This window comes from Crinia signifera, chromosome 6, assembly GCF_055691185.1.
Source record: "Crinia signifera chromosome 6, ASM5569118v1, whole genome shotgun sequence".
Taxonomy (NCBI): domain Eukaryota; kingdom Metazoa; phylum Chordata; class Amphibia; order Anura; family Myobatrachidae; genus Crinia; species Crinia signifera.
This window is the reverse complement of record NC_139222.1, coordinates 6,048,258-6,062,160: the sequence shown is the minus strand read 5'-3', so window position 1 is coordinate 6,062,160 and position 13,903 is coordinate 6,048,258. Positions and strand designations below refer to the sequence as shown.

The 13,903-nt window shown below is 52.0% G+C and overlaps 2 protein-coding genes across 4 annotated transcripts in view; one reads left to right on the top strand and one right to left on the bottom strand.

The window, feature by feature from the left end:
• LOC146009863 (uncharacterized) overlaps positions 1-13,903 on the top strand; it is a 245,378-nt gene that overhangs the window by 167,638 nt on the left and 63,837 nt on the right. The gene's annotated exons all lie outside the window — the stretch shown is intronic.
• The window catches only part of LOC146009873 (uncharacterized), a 70,571-nt gene that overhangs the window by 7,255 nt on the left and 49,413 nt on the right, over positions 1-13,903 (bottom strand). For all 3 annotated transcript variants that reach the window (XM_083150447.1, XM_083150445.1, XM_083150446.1), the window contains 2 exons: positions 10,100-10,190; positions 1,608-1,709 (listed from right to left, as the gene is read on the bottom strand). The gene's annotated coding sequence lies outside the window, so the exon portion shown is untranslated. The remainder of the gene's footprint in view (positions 1-1,607; positions 1,710-10,099; positions 10,191-13,903) is intronic.

The following is a 13,903-nucleotide window of genomic DNA, read 5'->3' as shown; positions in this document are numbered from 1 at the left end:
TAATGAATTTGGTGGAAGACGTCAAAAAGTTAGGGAGTAGCCTCGAGAGACCACATCTCAAACCCAAGCGCCTGCTGTGGAATCTATCCAGATTTCTGAGAACGCCAACCAACATCCGCACACCTTGGGTGCCCCCAGGTGGGGCCCTCCCTGTCATGCACAGGGTTTGTCCGCTGGCTTAGGATTGGGGCGTCTGGTGGCCCAGGGACTCTTACCCTTAGGCTTGGAGGATCTGGCCCCTTGGGGAGAAACTGAAAGTGAAAGGACTGGAAGGTAACCCGGGGCCGTGGGGTAGAGGTGGACATCAGGAAAGCAGCCTTAGAAGCTGCCACCGTAGCAACCATTTTATCCAGTTCTGATCCCTCGTAGGGAGGAGCTTCTAAAGTTTTTTTTTTTGAGTCCGCCTTCCAAAAGGGTAGCCACAAGGATCTGCGTGCGGTCACACTTGAGGCTGACACCCTGGAGGTGAGAGAGGCGGAATCAGGAGCTGCCTCTCCCAAATAAAGTGTAGCTTGATGCACCAAGTCAACAGTAAGCAGCAGCGTTTCTGCAGGCACACCCTCGGCAGCCCCAGCCGCGAGAGTAGTTACCCACTCATCTAAGGCCTTAGCCACCCAGGCAGATGCCAGGGCAGGACGAACCGCTGCACCGGCAGCTGTGTAAATAAGTTTTAGGAAGTTCCAACTTCCGATCAGTTGGGTCCTTGAGGGATGAAGTAGGACTGGACAGCGTAGAGGATTTTACTAGCTTTGCCACATGTGCATCTACCTTAGGGCCTGTTTCCCAGGGGACTCTCCATGAGGACTGTAGTCAGGTTGTCTGATTTAGGGAATAAAACCAGATTACGCTTATATAGGGCCTGAAGATGCAGGCGGTTCAGCGGGTTCCTCTAACTTAAGGACCTCTTTCACAGCTGTAACCAAGGCCGGCTCATCAAGATGAGATGGGAACCTCTCTACCACAGGCCTCCCCTCCGTCAATTTCATCATCAACGGCTTCCACCAGACAATCCTCATCGTCGTCCTCCTCTGTGTCAGTGTCCTGCTGATGGAGGGGCCCGGATGACGGGGGGGTTTCTGACTAGAGCCCTGCGTCTATCTGCAGGCAATGAACCGGTCCAGGAGGTATCCAACACCGAGGGGGGCTACATCCGCCATGAATGAAGATGGCATCACAGGCTGGTGGGACATCGCAGACCTTATCAACTAGCTGCACCACCATCTGTGTGAGTGATGTGGCCTAAGCAGGCTCCTGTGAGGAGACCGTAGGCAGCGCCTGCACATTGTAGCAGATCGCCCATAAGCTGTCTTGTACATAGTCCTGGGGGGGATAGGCCCGCATTACAGGCTGTGCACGACAGCAATGCTGGGGCCTCCGCCCTATTGAGTTTACCCCTGGAAGGCATAATCAGGGACTGTTTCAAGCCTGAAATATAGGCGGTGTATATGGTATAGCTAACACAATATATTCCGACAGGTAGTTATGGTGTTAATACAGTACACACAATACAGGAAAGCATACAAGGCATACAATGCAGAAAATGGCACTAAGCTCCTGTAGCAGAACCAGGAGAATATGTGACTCTGTACTTAGTGATTATCACTCACCTGTGCTGATATCTGTAGGGATTTCCTGCTCCTTACACTGCTGATCACCCCTCACATCCGTCTCCTCTTCCTTCTCAGCAATAGTCTGAGCTGCACCCGAAACTGTATTAATGACTATATTTAATAACAGAGAGTACACAGCATAATATCAGACACACGGCTTCTCTATAGATCATATAGTGACAGTCACTTTGGTAAATTGGTGAGACCCTACATCGTGTACAGGGAGCTCGCCGCCCCCGGGTGTAGCGAGCTGCAATGATGTTTACACACCCATCAGCAGAAACATTTAAATAGCGCTGACGGGTGCGGGTGGCTTGCCACACATGCTATCCTCCCCTCTATGGGGGTCGTGGTCCCCCACGTGGGAGAATAGCTCGTCAGTGCTCCCTGGGCGCACAATGGGGACAGGAGAAACGGCAAACATCTGATTCGGGCCTTAGAGTACATATTTATAATGTGCAGGAACGTATAAACCTATCATAAGAGAAGGAACCCCATTCCAACGTATTCTCAGTCACACGAGTGGCCACTGCGGGGAAACCACACGCAGATTCTGACAGTCAGTGCTTGCACGTACTGGACGGAAGACGCCAGAATGGGACAGAAGTCATCCTAGGTGAGTACGGGGAGGAGAACACAGAGTGAGTGCTGGGAACCTGTATGAGGGTGACTAGGCACGGCAGCAGACCCAAACGGTATCTGTCGCTGAGACACGGAGCCACACAGGACGGAGAACGCAGCACAGGGAGTATCTACACGGCCAGGAGTCAGGAAACCGCACACAACTACTGACAGTACCGTCCCCCGAAAACAAGAACCCGCTGACCACCAATGAAAGAGGTACCTGAAGACTAGCTACCAGTAACAATCTGAACATAGAGACATTTTACCACTAATTGTAAATTAACAGGACGCCGTTATTGGCACCAGGATATAGTGTTCCCTCTAGAAATGAGGGCGGGCAGGGCGCCGCAGCGCAAGGGGAGCAGACCGGGCCCGCCGACGTCACGAAAAGGGGCGTGCCCGGGCTGCAACGTCGCAAAAAGGGGCGGGCCCTGCCAGCTCAGTCACTAAAGGAGGCGGGGCTTCCCCGTGCACACAGCCAGGGCAGGCACTACGTTGTTTTAGCGGGGCGCTGCTAGCTGTCACGATCCGAGCTGTCAGACAGACTTTCCTACCGGCTAAGTGCCTCCGCAGGTTCAGCTTGCGGTCCAGACGTCATCCCTGCCGGCGTCCTGTCTCCCAGTGACAGTCCCCAGTGCACGGCAATCCACCTGTCCGCCGCCATTGCTCCCAGTATCCAGCATGGTGTGCACAAACACACTTTCCCGCCATAGCAGACATGGGGGCTGCCATGTTCTTCCCAGTCACATGTCTGTGCTGTCCAATCCTGTTGGTTCTGATCTCCCAGTCATACTTCCTCGGCCAATCCTGGCCACCCAGTGGGGATAAGTATGCTGGGAGCTCTCAGAACCATTGCTAGTGCTTCAGTTGTCTCCAGTGTATGGTCAGCTGTCCTTGTCTCCGTGCAAGTGTATTTCTCTGCTGGTGTTGTCTTCCATGCTGCAGTGTGTTCCAGGTTGTTCCATCTCCTGTGAAGTCCAGGTTATTCCACCGCCTGTGATCCTGCCTCTCAGCCCAGCGACCAAGCCTAGCTCCGGGACTCTGGTCCTTCCGATGCTCCAGCATCATCCACCATCGATGTTTCATCGCTAGTCCGATATTCCGGATCTCCTGCTTCCGTCCGTCATTCCGGACCCACAGTCATCTCCCGTCCGTCATTCCGGACCCACAGTCTCCTTCCATATCCGATACCCGAATCCGATGTTCCCACATCATCATCGATAGTCCGATATTCCGGATCTCCAAGCCAAGCTTCCGTCCGTCATTCCGGACCCACAGTCAAGCTCAAGTCTTCCGTCCGTCATTCCGGACCCACAGTCTTCACATCCGATGTTCCACCATCGATCCCACATCACATCACATCTGTAAAGTATTGCAATCTGCATGAACTCTGTTATTTCTCCTGCATACTTTACTGTCTGTTTATATTACAACCATCTGCAAATAAACTCCGGTTGTATTTTACCTCTGACTGCTTATTGGCTCTGGGTGCACTGTCGCGCCCTCCATGCGCAAGGGTCCTCTCCAACCTCACCGGTCCAGGTCCCCACCAGAGGTCTCAGTCTCGTCGACTGAGCCCCCCTGGTGTGACAGTAAGCACTAGCCAAATGGATCCAGCCGCAAACCAAGCATCTCCACCCAGCCCTGTACAGCAACTGGCTGTTCGCTTAGATCAGCAAGAGGCTGCGCAGAGCCAAGTGATTCATTGTCTGCAAGATCTGTCTTCCCGGCTGGATAAGCTACAGACCACTCTCAGTGGCCCTGAGCCTGTCAGAGAACTTCCAAGTCCAGTTCATCCTCCTGTAATGGCTGCTGCACCTCGCCTTCATCTCTCTGTCCCCACCAAGTATGATGGGAACCCCAAGACCTGTCGAGGTTTTCTCAATCAGTGTGAGATTCACTTCGAGCTGCAACCCAGCAACTTCCCTACTGAAAGGGTCAAGATCGCCTACATCATCTCCCTCCTGTGTGGAGCAGCGTTAGAATGGGCGTCTCCCTTATGGGAAAGATCTGATGCCATCCTGTCCAACTACAAGGACTTCGTGTCAACATTCCGGCGTATCTTCGATGAGCCTGGGCGATCAGCATCTGCCTCCACTGAACTCCTCCGTCTCAGACAGGGATCCCGCTCCGTCGGGCAATATCTGGTCCAGTTCCAGATTCTGGCGTCTGAACTCTCCTGGTGTGATGGGGCCTTATACGCAGCTTTCTGGCATGGCCTATCCGATCATATTAAGGATGAACTCGCTACCAGAGACTTACCCTCAGGTCTAAATGACCTTATATCATTGTGTATCAAAGTAGACCTACGCTTCCGAGAAAGGGCTGTAGAACGTCACAAGAGCGCTCCAGTTAAAGTGCCAACTCCTCCGCCTTCTTTACCCACTGCTCCTGCGGTCCATTCCAAAGAAGAACCAATGGAGATAAACCGTTTCCGTTTGTCTCCAGGAGAACGTCGACGTCGACGGTTGGCACAGCTCTGCCTGTATTGTGCCGATCCTGCACATCAAATTTCTGCATGCCCAAAGCGTCAGGAAAACTCCTCCTCCTAGCCCGTCAAGGAGAGGGTAGGCTAGGAGTAATTAAGTCCTCTCCATCAGCAACTGATTGTGTCCTTCCAGTTTCCCTACAAGTTGGTCAGCATTTCAAGACTGTCTCCGCACTTCTTGATTCCGGTGCCGCTGGCAACTTCGTTACTGCAGAACTGGTCCGCAAGTGGGGGTTACCCACTGAAAGTCTTTCCAAGACTGTCTTCCTTACTGCTGTGGATGGCAGTAGGATTCCTGATGCGACAGTCTCCCGCAGAACTTTGCCACTTACAGTAAAAGTGGGAGTCCTGCACACTGAACTTTTGTCCTTCCTGGTTTTACCCCGAGCCACTCATGCTCTGGTTCTGGGTTTACCCTGGCTCCGTCTTCACAATCCTCGTCTTGATTGGAAGACATCGGAAATCCTTTCCTGGGATCCTTCCTGCTCCGGTACCTGTCTCCAAAAGGTACTCCCAGCTTGTCATTCTTCAGCCGATGCAGCAGACCTTCCGCCTCTTCCCTACCAAGAGTACTCAGATGTATTCAGCAAGTCCTACCTCCTCACAGACCGTGGGATTGCCCTATCGACCTTATCCCAGGCAAAGAACCACCCAGAGGTAGAACTTATCCTCTCTCTCTTCCAGAGACTCAAGCCATGACAAATTACATCAAGGAAAATCTGGCAAAGGGATTAATCCGTCCTTCGACTTCTCCTGCTGGCGCAGGGTTCTTCTTCGTAAAGAAGAAGGATGGAGGCCTACGTCCCTGCATTGATTATCGCGGCCTCAATGACATTACAGTAAAGAACCGATATCCGTTGCCCCTCATCACCGAGCTGTTTGACCGTGTCAGCGGTGCAACCATCTTCACGAAACTCGACCTGAGGGGTGCATATAATCTCATCCGCATACGAGAGGGCGACGAGTGGAAGACGGCGTTTAATACCAGAGACGGCCACTATGAGTACCTCGTCATGCCCTTCGGGCTCAGCAATGCCCCAGCCGTGTTCCAGCACTATGTCAATGAGATTTTTCGGGACATTCTGTATCGTCATGTAGTTGTATATCTCGATGACATTTTAATCTACGCCAATAACATCACAGAACATCGTTATTGGGTCAAAGAGGTTCTGTCCCGGCTGCGAGCAAATCATCTCTACTGTAAACTGGAGAAGTGTGTCTTCGAGGTGAAGTCTATACCCTTCCTAGGGTACATTGTCTCCGGTTCTGGTCTTCAAATGGATCCAGGAAAACTGCAGGCCATCCAAGATTGGCCAATTCCCTCTTCGCTGAAAGGTATTCAACGTTTCCTGGGTTTTGCCAATTATTACAGAAAATTCATTCGTAATTTCTCGTCTATTGTGGCTCCCATCACTGCCTTAACGAAAAAGGGGTCTAATCCAGCGAAGTGGCCGGCAGAAGCCATCGAAGCCTTCCATCTGTTGAAACAGAGGTTCACTTCCGCTCCTGTTTTAAGACAACCTGATACCACCTTGCCCTTTATTCTCGAGGTTGATGCCTCCTCCGTGGGTGTTGGGGCAGTCCTCTCGCAGAAAGTGCCCGATGGTCGTCTTCATCCCTGTGGGTTCTACTCCCGTAAGTTCCTGCCTGCAGAGCGTAACTATGCCATCGGTGACCAAGAGCTCCTCACCATCAAGTTGGCATTAGAAGAATGGAGATATCTTCTAGAGGGCGCTGTTCATGAGATCACAATTATCACAGACCATAAGAATCTTCTGTATCTCAAGTCTGCTCAATGTTTAAATCCCCGTCAAGCCAGATGGACACTTTTCTTTTCCAGGTTCCGTTTCAAGCTGTCGTTCTGTCCAGGGACACAAAACCGAAAAGCTGATGCCCTTTCCCGCTCATGGGAGCAAGAAAGTGAGTCTAAGTCCACACATCAACATTTTATTATTGATCCAGTGGCCTTCTCCGCAACAAGAGTTTCAAATCTCACGCCCCCTACAGGGAAAAGATATGTAAAGCCAGCTCTAAGAAAGAAGTTGCTCTGTTGGGCGCATTCTTCAAAATTCGCTGGCCATGCAGGCATTCAGAAAACTTACGAGTTAATCACCAGGTCCTACTGGTGGCCGTCCCTCAGGATGTACAGGACTTTGTTTCCTCTTGTGCTAAATGTGCTCAGCACAAGACCAGTCGTCAGTCTCCTCCTGGGCAATTGATGCCACTGTCAGTGCCACATCGTCCTTGGACGCATATCTCTATGGACTTTGTAACTGATCTTCCAGAGTCTGACAAGTTCACCACCATCTGGGTGATTGTTGACCGGTTCACCAAGATGGCTCACTTCGTTCCCCTCACCGGTCTTCCGTCAGCTTCCAAGCTGTCCCAGCTCTTCATCAAAGAGATATTCAAGCTTCATGGGCTGCCTCTTGAAATCATCTCCGATAGAGGAGTCCAATTCGTAGCCAAGTTCTGGCGAAGCCTGTGCTCCCTGCTTCAAATCAAGTTAAAGTTTTCCACAGCCTACCACCCTCAAACCAATGGCCAAACGGAGAGGGTGAATCAGGACCTTGAAGCATTTCTCCGCACATATGTCTCTTCTTCCCAAGATGACTGGGCTCAACTCCTTCCATGGGCAGAGTTCTGCCATAATAACCAATATCATTCTTCATCAAATGTCACTCCATTCCTTGCCAATTATGGGTTTCATCCTCGAGTTCCTGACTTCACTCTGCAACCTGTGTCCTCTGTTCCAGCGGTCGACACGACCATCCGGCAGTTCGTCAAATCCTGGAAGCTCATTCGTTCTTCACTTCTGAAGGCTTCAAGCAGGTACAAAAAATTTGCCGACAGGAAACGCAGAGCTGTGCCAGCCCTCCGTCCAGGAGATCGTGTCTGGTTGTCAACCAAGAATCTTCGATTGAGAGTGCCATCGATGAAGTTCGCTCCCCGATATATTGGTCCTTTCCCAGTTGAGCGAGTCGTCAATCCAGTAGCTTACAAGCTCAAGTTGCCGCCCTATTTGAAAGTGCCAGCTACATTCCACATTTCGCTGCTCAAGCCGCTGGTTCTGAATCGCTTTCATTCCAAGCTCCCCAAGGCTCCTAAGGTTTGCACCCAGCGTGGAACAGAATATGAGGTCAGTAAAATCTTGGACTCTCGCATCCGATATGGTCGTCTGCAATATCTGATCGATTGGAAGGGCTACGGCCCCGAAGAGCGATCATGGACCAATGCCATCGATGTCCATGCTCCCAGACTCATCCGGGCGTTCCACTCCAAGTTTCCCCGCAAGCCTAAAAGGTGTCCTGGGGCCACCCTTAAAGGGGGGGGGGGGTGCTGTCACGATCCGAGCTGTCAGACAGACTTTCCTACCGGCAGGTTCAGCTTGCGGTCCAGACGTCATCCCTGCCGGCGTCCTGTCTCCCAGTGACAGTCCCCAGTGCACGGCAATCCACCTGTCCGCCGCCATTGCTCCCAGTATCCAGCATGGTGTGCACAAACACACTTTCCCGCCATAGCAGACATGGGGGCTGCCATGTTCTTCCCAGTCACATGTCTGTGCTGTCCAATCCTGTTGGTTCTGATCTCCCAGTCATACTTCCTCGGCCAATCCTGGCCACCCAGTGGGGATAAGTATGCTGGGAGCTCTCAGAACCATTGCTAGTGCTTCAGTTGTCTCCAGTGTATGGTCAGCTGTCCTTGTCTCCCTGCAAGTGTATTTCTCTGCTGGTGTTGTTTTCCATGCTGCAGTGTGTTCCAGGTTGTTCCATCTCCTGTGAAGTCCAGGTTATTCCACCGCCTGTGATCCTGCCTCTCAGCCCAGCGACCAAGCCTAGCTCCGGGACTCTGGTCCTTCCGATGCTCCAGCATCATCCACCATCGATGTTTCATCGCTAGTCCGATATTCCGGATCTCCTGCTTCCGTCCGTCATTCCGGACCCACAGTCATCTCCCGTCCGTCATTCCGGACCCACAGTCTCCTTCCATATCCGATACCCGAATCCGATGTTCCCACATCATCATCGATAGTCCGATATTCCGGATCTCCAAGCCACGCTTCCGTCCGTCATTCAGAACCCACAGTCAAGCTCAAGTCTTCCGTCCGTCATTCCGGACCCACAGTCTTCACATCCGATGTTCCACCATCGATCCCACATCACATCTGTAAAGTATTGCAATCTGCATGAACTCTGTTATTTCTCCTGCATACTTTACTGTCTGTTTATATTACAACCATCTGCAAATAAACTCCGGTTGTATTTTACCTCTGACTGCTTATTGGCTCTGGGTGCACTGTCGCGCCCTCCATGCGCAAGGGTCCTCTCCAACCTCACCGGTCCAGGTCCCCACCAGAGGTCTCAGTCTCGTCGACTGAGCCCCCCTGGTGTGACACTAGCAGGGCAGGGCGCATTTTGCCCTGTAAAAATCGGGCAGGGCGCAACGCCCCGCTGAAACAGCCTAGCGGGAACACTAAGGATATAAACCAGGCATGTCCAATGTTGGCCCTCCAGATGTTGTGAAACTACACATACCAGCATGCTTTGCTATTAGAGAATGCTAAAACTATTGCAAAGCATGCTGGGATGTGTAGTTTCACAACATCTGGAGGGCCAACGTTGGACATGCCTGATATAAACTAAACTATCATCTGACAACAGAATTCTTTCCACCAGGCCATGTTTGACCGTCATCCCAGCCCGGACAGAGACTAACTTGAGATAGTTTACCGATGTTTTATCTCAACACCAGTTTGTTTTGAGAAGTGATTTTGGTACTTGTGTAGTTTCACGGCGCCACCGCGCGCACAGTCTGTGTTTGAAGCTTGCCAGACTTTGTTTTTAATTGTGCGAGTGCTGCTCTAGCTGTTCTCAGCACAGTGCGTGGCTGCTTTCCATATGTAATCAACGTTATCAGCCACCGAACCCGAAGCGTGGCGAGCTGAAGTAATCCGCTCGCCACACTTCGGGCTCGGTGACTCGATGCGCTCGCCACACTTTATAAAATCAACTCCACGCCGACGTGGATAGTGGGGGTATGAAAAGGTCAGTCGGACTCGTACCGCTTCGCTCGCCACGCTTCCGGGTGGCGTGGATAGTGGAATTAACAAGGTCGACAGCTGTTACGTTGACTAGTATCATTGTGAACAGGTTTAAGAGTGTTTTGCACAGTGCACCCCTATGTACCCCTAGACCCGACTAAATACAGACGCTTTAGCATCTACAGATGGAGCGGGACTTATCTATCCATGGGATGGCGATGACGACGCCAGCCGCCATCCCCTGCCCCGCGCCATCTGTATGCCGGAAGGGGACGCGCGCGAGGTACGCGCGCGTCCCCTGCCGGCGGTCGCCCGGTGTCTACAGGTGTTACGTACCCGTGCAGGTGTATCCAAGTCCACTTAGGAACAGCTGGGGTGGAGGTACTTCTACGGCTGGAGGTGTCCAGGTCTCACCTCCTAACGTTACCTGGAAGCAAACAGAAATGTTCGTATTAAATTTTAAGAATTGTGCAATTGCCTTTATACTGCTTTCTGAATTTATTTGAGTTACCACCCATACCGCAGGAATCGGGATGCAGAAAAATGAGAGCAGGTCTGATGCTCTCTCCGGCCAGGCCACACAGCCTGGCGGAACACCCCTCCCCCCGGCAGAACACCCCTCCCCCCCGGCAGAACACCCCACCCCCGGCTGACTGTGTGGAGCATATACACACCACTGTTCACCAATGTGATTTTAAAGCCAGTAATAAGGAGAGTTATGGTAGACCTACCTTTGTTAACTCCCTTTCCTTGAAGTCCATGGGGACCACAGGGGACATCGGGGTTGTAGGTGGATCCAGGGGGTCCGAGGCACCAATCAGCGAAGCTTTCAAAGATTTCCCAGGATGCCCGAGCCCTCTCCCCTACAGCCCCGCCTCCAGGCTCATCTAGTCCGTTTTTAGTAACAAGCCGTAAGCAGGAAGCGGAGAGGAGAGAAGGACAGGCACACATGCCCATAGACTCATACATACATAAGAGTTAACATGAGCAGAATATGGTCATTACAGGTCACATAACGATAATACCACTTCTAGGGATACCTCAGTAGCAAATTAAAGGGAGGGCGCCCTGTGGTTCCCATGAACTTCAAGGAAAGGGAGTTAACAAAGGTAGGTCTACCATAACTCTCCTTTTCCTTTTCAGGGTCCATGGGTCCCACAGGGGACATCGGGAATGTCACAAGCCGTATATTCAAGGGAGGGAATTTGCCTAAGGTGCCAGAAGAACCCGACGACCAAAGAAAGCATCCTGGGAGGCGAACGTGTCAAAAGCATAAAATGGAGTGAAAGTTTGGACAGATGACCACGTTGCAGCCTTGCACAGTTGTTCGGCAGAAGCTCCTCTGCTTGCCGCCCAAGATGGACCAACCGCCCTGGTAGAATGTGCTTTGATTGACACAGGGATAGGTAACTTTGCCTGCTGATACGCTTGATGGATGGCCATACGAATCCAGCGGGCAACGGTCTGCTTTGTGGCAGGCCAGCCCTTTTTGTGAAACCCGTACAGTACAAAAAGAGAGTCAGATTTCCTGACTGTTCTGGTACGTTCCACATATATAGTCAGAGCCCTGACCACATCTAGAAGGTGTTCCTGCTGGGATAAATTTTCTGATGTAAAGGCCGGTACCACTATTTCCTGATTCAGGTGGAACGTGGAAACAACTTTAGGGAGGTGTGACGGTTTGGTTCTCAGGACCGCCCTATCCGCATGGAAGATAAGGAAGGGAGGTTTCCAGGACAAGGCCGAGAGATCAGAGACCCTCCTAGCAGATGAAATTGCCAGGAGGAAGACCGTTTTTACAGTAAGCCACTTAAGATCCACTGATTGTAAGGGTTCAAAAGGTGGCTTGGTCAATGCCTGTAATACTAGCGTAAGGTCCCAAGGCATGGTAGGAGGAGTATACGGTGGCTGTACATGTAGTACTCCTTGAACGGACATCTGGTAGAAGCGCAATTTTTCTTTGGAACCAGACCGACAGGGCTGAAACCTGGACTTTTAATGATGCCAACCTCAGTCCCATATCTAGGCCTTTCTGCAGAAAGGCCAAAATCCTGGCTATTTTAAAGACTTTGGGATTGTACTTTCTGGCAGTACACCAAGAGAAGATAGTGTGCCAAATCCGGTAGTAGATTCTGGACGACGACGGTTTACGTGCCTGAATCATAGTCCTAGCCACCCTGGAGGAAAAACCTTTCTGCTTCAGCAAGGTAGTTTCAAGCGCCACGCCGTCAAAGACAGACGCTGAGGGTCCGGGTGTAGGCAGGGACCCTGGGACAGCAGATCCTTCCGAGTTGGCAACGGAATGTGTGGTAGGTGCGACATTTGCAGCAAGTCCACAAACCAAGGCCTGCGTGGCCAAAACGGGGCTATCAATATCAGATTCCCGCGTTCCACCTTGAATTTCCTGATGATCCTTGGGATCATATTGACTGGGGGAAATACGTACGGGAGATGAAATCTCCATGGAACTGTCAGAACGTCTGTGAAGTCGGCTAGAGGATCCCTTGGCCTGGATCCGAACCTTTCCACTTTGCGGTTGTGCCTGGATGCCATGAGATCCCCGTCCGGCACGCCCCAGCTGTCTGTCAGAGTGGCAAAGACTTCCGGGTGGAGAGACCACTCCCCCGGATGAATGTCCTGACGGCTCAGGAAGTCTGCTTCCCAGTTCAGGACACCCGGGATGAAGACAGCTGAGAGTGCCAGAAGATTTTGTTCCTCCCACAAAAGAATTCTGGAAACTTCCTGTAGGGCCGCCACGCTGCGGGTGCCCCCTTGGCGGTTTATGTACGCCACCGTCGTGGCGTTGTCGGACCGGATTTGTACTGGTTTGCCGTGGAGCAGTTCCACTGCTCCGAGCAGAGCGTTGTACGCTGCCCTCAATTCCAGGACGTTGATGGACAGCCTGGACTCCTGAACTGTCCATACGCCTTGCAAGGACTGGGATCCTACTACCGCTCCTTAGCCTCGCAAGCTGGCGTCGGTTGTGAGGACCAGCCATTCGGCGAACCAGAATGGTCGGCCTGTTGAGAGGTGCCGTGATTGTAGCCACCACTGGAGGGATTCCTGGACTTCCCGTGTCAGTTGGAAGGAGGTAGTCCTGATATGATGGGTCAGGCCGTCCCACCTCTTCAATATGAGACTCTAAAGAGGGCGAGAGTGGAACTGGGCCCACTCGACAAGTCGAAAGTGGATACCATCCGACCTAGGATTTTCATCGCCCAATGAACTGTGACCGTTTGGCTGGAGAGGAATTTGTGAATTTGCTGGTGTAAGGCAGCACTTTTGTCCGCTGGAAGAAAGAGCCGGAGGGCCCTGGTGTCTAGGAGAGCTCCCAGATGCAGCATGCGCTGCGATGGAAGCAGGGTGGACTTTTCCCAGTTTAGGAGCCACCCGTGGTCCTGTAAAGTTGCAATCATTGTCTGCAGGTGCAACAGAAGGGTTTCCGGTGATTTGGCCACCAGCAAGAGGTCGTCTAAGTAAGGGAACACCCGAATGCCCTGCTGGTGTAAGAGGGAGGCCATAACCGCCATGATCTTCGTAAAGATCCTTGGGGCAGTAGCCAGTCCAAAAGGCAGAGCCCTGAATTGAAAGTGCCTGTTTAGGATCGCGAATCTCAGGTACTGTTGGTGTGCCTGGAGGATGGGGACATGTAGGTATGCATCCCGGATGTCCAGGCATACCATGTAATCCCCAGCCTCCAGTGCCAGAATTATTGACCTCAACGTTTCCATTCTGAACTTGGACACTCTGACTGACTTGTTTAGCGCCTTTAAGTTCAGAATGGGTCTGAATGTCCCGTTTTGTTTTGGAACCAGAAAGAGTGTTGAGTAAAAACCCTGTCCCTTCTGGTGGGCAGGTACGGGGACAATAACCTGAGACCGTAATAGGGACTGCAAAATCCTCTGCAGGTGGTCTGCTTTTACAGGGTCGCGTGGAAGGACTGTGCAAAATAACTTTTTGGGTGGTGTCCTTTTGAAGGATATGGAGTAGCCCCGAGACACCACTTCCCTCACCCAGGCGTCCTTTGTTGTGGACAGCCACCGTTGGGAGAATAGGAGAAGTCTGCCTCCCACCTGGGGCTCTCCCTGCGGGAGGCCCGTCCCCTCATGCGGAAAGCTTGTCAGGCTTGTTTGGGGCCTG